Source organism: Cryptomeria japonica, chromosome 10, assembly GCF_030272615.1.
Source record: "Cryptomeria japonica chromosome 10, Sugi_1.0, whole genome shotgun sequence".
Classification (NCBI taxonomy): Eukaryota; Viridiplantae; Streptophyta; class Pinopsida; order Cupressales; family Cupressaceae; genus Cryptomeria; species Cryptomeria japonica.
The window spans coordinates 265,120,344-265,128,372 of NC_081414.1; positions in this window are offsets into that span (position 1 = coordinate 265,120,344).

The window sequence follows — 8,029 nt, forward strand, 5'->3', positions numbered from 1 at the left end:
CCCGCAGCTAGGCCACTAGCAGATAGAGATAGGCTCGTTGGGCATGCATACACATATGGATATAGGGGGTTAGTTGTCCAGCGGAAGTTGGGCAAACATGAGCATTGGAGGAGGGTATTAGATGACATTGATACGTTCGTCTAGAGACCTTATATAGGTTGCGAGGTATGGGCTGAGGATGGGTTGGAGATGCCATATGTTTTCGTGACCCGATTTTTGATAGGGAGGACCCCGTTTGTGATCGAGAGATTTTTGGTTACTAGAGTTTTGTGGCAGTATGGTCAATAGCAGGGGATACCACAGGGGACCTATTTATATGCTCGCTGGAGGCAGGATATACCAGATTGGGGTCGGACTATTGACAGTGCGGCGGCTGTAGAGGAGTTTGTGCAGTTAGCGGGCCAGATATGGGATTATGCCCCTGAGATACTAGATGCTAGTATGATGGATGAGTTTGCCCAATTGTTCACAGCTCGTGTCATGGTGAGGATATTAGATCCAGTGGAGATACGACCTGCTTTCGATGATGATGAGGATGAGGGTCTTGGAGATGGGGATGAGGGAGATGATGGAGGAGGTGGAGGAGGATGATAAGGGAGAGCAGATCGGGGGAGGAGAGGAGACAGAGGTAGAGATGGTGGTGATAGAGCAGTGCAGGTGGAGAGAGCAGTTTGATGAGCTATGATAGATAGAGGGAGAGGAGGCTTGGCGATTGGAGCAGGGGGTGAGGGGAGAGTAGGAGAGGTGATAGCAATGGTGGGAGGGACTGATGAGCTGAGATGACCAGCTCAGAGGAGGAGGACTGATGTGTTACCTCCACTAGCACCGAGGATAGGGGAAGGACATGGAGTGCATCTTCCCAGGTACCCATTCAGGTCAGAGTTTTGATGCATCAAGAGGATGCTCTGATTAGGACCCTACAGTTGACAGTGCAGTAGCTGCAGGCACAGGTATTGGCGCAGCAGCATCAGATGACCCAGCTGACCCTAGAGCATGATACGGAGATAGAACGGTGGGGTCAAGTAGAGGAACTGGTAGGGAGTTTGCAGAGAGCGGCAGCAGGTGGCCCTATGAGAGATATCATGAGAGAGCTATCCTTGAGAGTCAAGGAGACGGAGTACTATTGGCGCCACTATGAGGATGCGGTGCCCAAGGAGCGCAGAGTGTAGAGCTTCACGCAGTTGAGATCAAGTCGATCTTGAGAGACTGGTTCACGATCAGAGAGTAGAGGTGTGACAGGGCCATCTAGACATGATCCACCTAGAGATCCAGAGGTTGGGACATCGACAGCAAGACCATCTCCTTCAGGAGATAGTCATACTTGAGAGACATGGTCTCTATTGTATTTTGATCATTGTATTGTATATTTTGGTATAGACATGACACATTTTGTATATATTGATCATTGGTTGAGATATATAGATGACACCATTTTCTTTGATTCTCATGTGATGTGTTATGGATTTATGCTTTCTATATGCTTTTGCTTATTCTATGATGATGCAATGCTTAGATAGATGTATGTGATGTGAATGCATGATGTTATGAGATGTATCTTGAAAATGAGATGTATGATTTGATATGATGTGAGATGTATCTTGAAAATGAGATGTATGATTTGATATGCTGTGAGATGTATCTTTAAAATGAGATGTATGATTTGATATGCAACTAATTGTTTTTGAGCATCCTCATTCTGCATTTGTCATCCGATATAGCCACATGTTATTTGCTTTCGATATATGTATCATCATTGAGCATTGTTTGATTTTGGGGATATGTTGGAAACTTATACAAGCATAATGGTATAATTGAACCATATTGACCTCAAAAAAATTTATATTATATTTGATTTTGCAAGATAGCACAAGTGCCAAGGTATAATTGAACTAGGATGACTTGAGTGCGGATTGCATATAAACAGACAAGATTAAACCATTTGTATGCGTAAAGTGGAATCATGTCTTCAGTGATATGCTATGAATCACGTCTCAAGACAAGTATTTACATAGTACAAATGATCGCCTCACAGACAAAAGACTAAGAAAATATTGGAGTTTCTCGATGTTCTCTAGCTTTGAAGCATTGTGGAGACAATATAAAGAATCCAATAATTCAAAAAGTTTAAATGCAAAATATAGTCAAAAATTTATGCAAGATGCAACATGTGATACTTCAGAAAATCATCCATCAGCTCTTTGTTTTACAATTAATGGTTTGTTTTGTGATTGCACTAGTTTTTGGTTGCTAGATGAGATGTTCTGAGTTTGCTTTGAGTGTTTGATGGCCTGAACGTGTTGCAAGTTTTGATGCATGTTGCCCCTAGCTAAGTGTGCCTCTCGATGTGGATATGTACAGTGATTACCAAGCCATGGTAAGATGTGACAAAGGAATATGCAGATAAATCAGGATAGTGACTACGCTAAGTATGTCCTGAATGGATATGATGATGAAAATGTCGAGCGACGGCCGATAGTGTTTTAAGGATATGGATAAAATGGTATGGATATAGATAGAGGAGTTGTTCTCTCATAATAGCGCCTGTTGCTAGGTTTTCACCAATTGCTTTTATTGTACCTTTTTATTTGCTTTTTCTTGATTTTTTTTTTTATTGTTTTGATTTTTTGACTTTTCCATGCATTAGACTTCCTTAAGTATAGTATTTCTTTAGATGGATACTATTAGTTGGTTTGTCAAGCACATCTCCTTCTGAAGTTGTTAGCTGATAAGCACCTAATCCATAGGCTGATATAATGACATAGCGGCCTAACCAGTTAGGCTCAAATTTTCCTTTCTTTTCCTAATCTTGCTGGTTTTTAGGATTTTCTTTGAGTACTAGGTCGCCAATTTTGAAGATTTGAGGAATGACTTTGTGGTTGTAGTTGTGGCACATGAGTTGTTGATATGCTTTGAGATGAGTGTAGGCATGCTATCATCTTTCATCTAGGAGTTCAAGTTCTTGCAGTTGGTTAACTCGATACTCTTCATCTGGGATTAAGTGTTTCAAAGATACTTTGAGAGATGGGATTTCTACCTCCAGAGGTAAAATAGCTTCTGATCCATATACCAATGAGTATGGTGTTGCTCCTATAGGTGTACAGATGCTAGTTCTGTATGCCCAAAGTGTTGGATTGAGTTGTACATGCCAATCTTTCCTTGCATCATTCACTGTTTTCTTTAGGATTTTCAATATTGTCTTGTTGGATGCCTCTGCTTGACCATTCCCCTGTGGGTAGTAAGGTGTAGAGAATTGATGTTGGATTTTGAATTTTTCACATAGTTCTTGTACATCTTGGTTTTTGAAAGGTTGTCCATTATCTGTGATGGTAGAACTCGGAATACCATATCTGCAGATTAGATAATTAAGGATAAAAGAGGCAATTTGTTTCCCAGTCACTGTGGTCATGGGGACTACTTCTATCCACTTGGTAAAGTATTCTATTATAGTTATAATGAACTTGTGTCCATTTGAAGATGAAGGATGAATTTTTCCAACCAAGTCCAGCCCCCATTGACAAAAGGGCCAGGATGTTGTGAATGGTTGCAGTTCCTATGCTGGTGCATGTATCAGATTACCATGGATCTGGCACTTAAGACACTTCTTAGTAAAGTGATAAGAGTCTTTTTCCATTGTCGGCCAATAATATCCCATTCTCAGTAGCTTTTTAGCAAGAGTAGTACCACTTGAATGTGTGCCACAGATACCTTTGTGAGGCTTGTGTAAAGTAGAGTTAGATTCATTACAATCAAGGCAACAAAGTAGAGTACCATCTAGACCTCGACGGTACAAAGTATCAGTAGTGAGGGTATAACGGGCGGCTTGCTGGATAAAGTTACGTTTTTGGTTTTAGGATAATTCAATGGGTAAGATATCATTCTTGAGATAATCATATATTGGTCCATACAATGGAGAGTTAGAACTAGTCAAGGCGTAGATAACATGGGATTCAGAATGGTCATAGGCTGGGGAGAATAGTTGCTCTACCAGAAACTCGTAACGACTCTATTGGTCTAGAATTTGTAGTAGTGAAGTGATTGTAGCCATTGCATTGGCTGCTATGCTGTTCAACCTTGGTATTTGTTCAAAGGTGATGTGCACAAAGTACTGTTTGAAGTCATCCACCATTCTTTTGTAGGGTAGCAACTTGTCATCTTTCATTTGATAGTCATCATTAATTTGATTGATAACTAGTTGTGAATCTCCATAGACTTTGAGTTCTATGATTTTCCATTCTACTGCCATCTTGATGCCTATAACCAATGCCTCATATTCAACAACGTTATTTGTACATGGAAACATAAGCCTATATGACCTTGGTATGGTGTTCCCTTTAGGAGTGATGAATAAAATGCCGCCACCTGAGCCGTGTTGAGTGAATGATCCATCAAAGTATAAGGTCCATTGTGTTGTAGAGATAGCAAGAATGTCTATGTCTAGAAATTCGATCTCCATTGGTTTCTTACCAGGTAGTGGCACTTCTACCAATTGATCTGCTATTACTTATCCTTTGATAGCTTGACGCTCTATGTAGTGGATATCAAATTCACTGAGAATCATGACCCATTTAGCCAATCAGCCTATAAGAGCTTCTTTGCTGAGTAAATATTTGAGAGGATCAATCTTTGCAACTAGCTTGATTGTGTGAGCCAGCATGTAATGTCAGAAGTTTTGAGAGGCAAAGACTATAGCCAAGCAGGCTTTCTCAATAAATGTGTAGTTGAGTTCATATCCATTTAATGTCCTGCTGATGTAATAGATAGCCCATTCCTTGCCTTGTTGATCTTCTTGTGCTAATAGTGCCCCTAGTGATACATCTATTGTTGAAATATAGAGAATAAGTGGCTTCCCTACTATTGGTGGTACTAGAACTAGTGGGTTCATCAGATATTGCTTGATTTGATAGAAGGATTCAGCACATTTGGCTTCCCATCTGAATGGTACATTCTTATGTAGTAGATGATTGAATGGTAGGCTTTTATCTGCGAGTTGAGCAATGAATCGCCTAATTGATTGGAGTCATCCTTGTAAAGACCTGAGCTCACTGATATTCTTTGGTGGTGGCATCTCCATAATGGCTTGTACCTTTGTTGGATCCACTTCAATACCCTTAGCTGAGACTATGTATCCTAGTAACTTGCCTGATGTAACCCCGAAGACACACTTCTTAGGGTTGAGTCAGACTTGGAATTTCTCCAATCTATCAAAGATCTTTTCTAAGATGCTTAGATGTTCTGCTCTGGTGAAGGATTTTGCTAGTAAATCATCCACATAGTCTTCCATGAAGGTATGCATCATATCATGGAAGATTTTTGTCATGGCCCTTTGATAAGTTGCCCCAGCATTCTTCAAGCCGAAAGGCATGACGTTCTGATAATACGTTCCCCAAGGACAGGCGAACGTTGTTTTATCTTGATCCTCTGGAGCAATCTTGATTTGGTTATAGCCTGAAAAACCATCCATTAGTGATAGCATTGCATGGCCTGCTGTGAGGTCCACAATTATGTCAATACTTGGCAAAGGAAAGTCATCCTTTGGACAGGCATTGTTGACATCTCTAAAATCCATGAATATTCTGATACTGCCATCTGGTTTTGAAAATGGCACAATGTTTGAAATCCACTCAGCATAGTCGATAGGTTAGATGAATCCGACATCTAATAATTTCTTGAGTTCAGCTTTAACTATGAGTGCCACATGTGGATTCATTTTTCTCAGTTATTGCTTAACTGGCTTAGCTCCTGGAACCATAGATAAGTGATGCATGATAAATTGTGGATCAATCCTGGGCATATCTACATATGACCAAGCAAAGTTAATTTGCTTTTCTTTAAAGAATTTGATAAATTCTAGTTTTTCTTCTGTTGTAAGTGATTCTGCTAGATGTATATTTTTGGCTACTTCTGTGGTACCAATGTTGATTGATTGAGTGGGCTCAGCCAATATGGGTGATTGCTTGTGATAATGCTTCAGAAGAGTGTCAAGTCTCCCATCTTTAGGTGCCTTAAAAAGGTTTTCACCCTCAAATGCGTCCTTTATTTTTACTTTTTTGTGATCCATTGTTGCCATTGACTGGTTTTCAACAATAGATCCTTTATTGATATCATTTTTGTGACTGAGAGACTTGGCACTCCCAGGATTATAGACATCGTTACCTTGTTCACTAGTAGAGTCTTCTTCCAGGTTAATGGTGCATAAGTAATGGATAATAGATTCGTCATCTGGGAAAATTTGTATATCATGGATTTCAGGTTCATCCCAGTCTATGAGGTCAGGAAAGACAAGTGGTAAGGAATCGTTAGGTGGATCAAGGTCAACTGCTATAATTGTCATGATGGATGTACCTTTGTGATTGGACTGGATGTTAAAGAAGTTAAGGATTTTGTCGAGGTCTTTGATGGTATCATCTTCTGTATAGACTTGCACATAATGACGCTGCTCATTTTCCTTGGCATCAAAGATATTTTGTGGACTAAATTCAAGTGGTCTTGGTTCTGTGTTGTATGCATTTTGAGAAATGGATGTATGACTGTCATTTTCACAAATATCCTTAGTAATATTAGAACAACTGCCCCATTCATAATCATTGGAATTGGTCTCAGAGGTAGTATGCCAGATTCTTTTTGTACAGTAGACTGGTATGTTGTAGGGTGAGAACAGATCTTTGATGATTGATACAAGTTTTGTAGTTTTCTCGGACTCTGTGTCAGATCTTGCTTCTACCTTTTGTATTTGTTCATATACTGTCCCTCCTTGAGGAGGAATGATATTATCAGGAGGTAGTTCTACTTTGTTGGATATTGGTTCTAGGATGTGATGTACTTCTATAGATACTGCCTTCTTTTGGATGACGGGCTCTGCTTGATGTTGTTTCCTTTTATACTGTTCTTGTTCTTTACGTATTTTCTCTGCTGACTCAAATAATTCCTCTTGCCAGGATTCTTCTTTGTACTTCTTCTTTGGTTTCCACTGGGGTTTTTGATACTTGTGTGGTGCTTTTCTTGGTAGTAGAGTGAGTTCATAACCCAATCCTATTTTGTCTCTACTGGATTGTGAATGAGGATCTATTGGTTCTGTGACACCTTCCTTACGCTTACCAATAGGTCCTTTGCCATTGTATCCCATTTGTTGCATGATTAAGTAGCCTTTTCCATTCATGTGTGTTGGGATAACTATCTCCATAGTAGCTGCTCTGTTATTTTCTTCTTCATCCTTGTATAACCAACTAAGGATGTCCTTTTCCTCTGATTCATGTTCTAGAGTACCCAGCTCGATAAATGTGCCATCAAACTTGGTGATGGGCTGAGTTGCTTGATGTGTTAATGTAGTAGGTAATCCATGAGATTTAGGTGGTGCTGGTAATTTGGCCAAACACATGGGTTCCAAAAAGTATTCTCCCATGCCGTGTTCTTTGATTTTTAGTTTTTGCTTGAAATCTCTAGACAATGATGTAGACTTTTCCTATTGGATATCTGGTGTCAAAGGATTTTGTTTCTCTCTATTATGCGGAACTAGGCTGTCTTGGGCTGCCCCCATTGCATTACAATGTTGAAATGGATTATGATCAACTAATATAGAAATCTCTTGCCCATTGTAGGGAAATTTTACACACTAGTGATAGGTGGAAGGTACCACTTGCATTTCATGTATCCAGGGTTGACCTAATAAGATATTGTATCTGAGGTCTATGTCTAATACCTAGCACATAGTATCTTTCTACATCGGTCCTATTGGCAACATCACTGTTCCCTTAAAGGATCTTTCTTCATCATCATATGCCTTTATAGTAATCTTTTTGTGTGGATCAATAGACTCCTTAGAGAAGCCTAATGCACAGACAAGTTTTAAGGTACAAATATTGAGTCCGCCTCCTCCGTCTATTAATACTCTCTTAACTCCGTGTTTATAGACTATGACTTCAATATGGAGAGGAGTATTATGCGGATGGCTCAATGAGATATTATCATGCTCAGAAAAAGTGAGATTATGAGGCCCTGTCATATGAGAGACCATGGCTTGGAATTTGTCAGC